This window comes from Bison bison, unplaced genomic scaffold, assembly GCF_000754665.1.
Source record: "Bison bison bison isolate TAMUID 2011002044 unplaced genomic scaffold, Bison_UMD1.0 scf7180017864094, whole genome shotgun sequence".
Classification (NCBI taxonomy): Eukaryota; Metazoa; Chordata; class Mammalia; order Artiodactyla; family Bovidae; genus Bison; species Bison bison.
Window position 1 is genome coordinate 2156082 of NW_011494666.1, and position 444 is coordinate 2156525.

The following is a 444-nucleotide window of genomic DNA, read 5'->3' on the forward strand; positions in this document are numbered from 1 at the left end:
ATGGGATTTTCCAGGCAAGAGTACTAGAGTGGGTTGCCATTTCCTTCTCCAGGGGATCTTCCTGACCCAAGGATCGAACCTGGGTCTCCCGCATTGTACACAGATGCTTTACCATCTGAGCCACCAGGGAAGTCTTTTAGAAGATTGAAAAGAGGTAATCAAAGAAGTAAGAGAAACCAGGAAAGAATGTTGTCATGGAAATCAAGGATGGGCAGACTCGAAAGGAGGGAGTATCAACAGTGTCTTGATGTCCTGCTGCTAAGTCGCTTCAGTCGTGTCTGACTCTGTGCGACCCCATAGACGGCAGCCCTCCAGGCTCCCCCGTCCCTGGGATTCTCCAGGCAAGAACACTGGAGTGGGTTGCCATTTCCTTCTCCAATGCATGAAAGTGAAAAGTGAAAGTGAAGTCACTCTGTCGTGTCAGACTCTTTGAGACCCCATGGA

At 49.5% G+C, this 444-nt stretch overlaps 1 protein-coding gene across 1 annotated transcript in view; it reads right to left on the reverse strand.

Annotated features, from left to right (window-relative positions):
- JAM2 (junctional adhesion molecule 2) overlaps positions 1–444 on the reverse strand; it is a gene marked incomplete at its 5' end in the record, with an annotated part of 83476 nt that overhangs the window by 28234 nt on the left and 54798 nt on the right. The gene's annotated exons all lie outside the window — the stretch shown is intronic.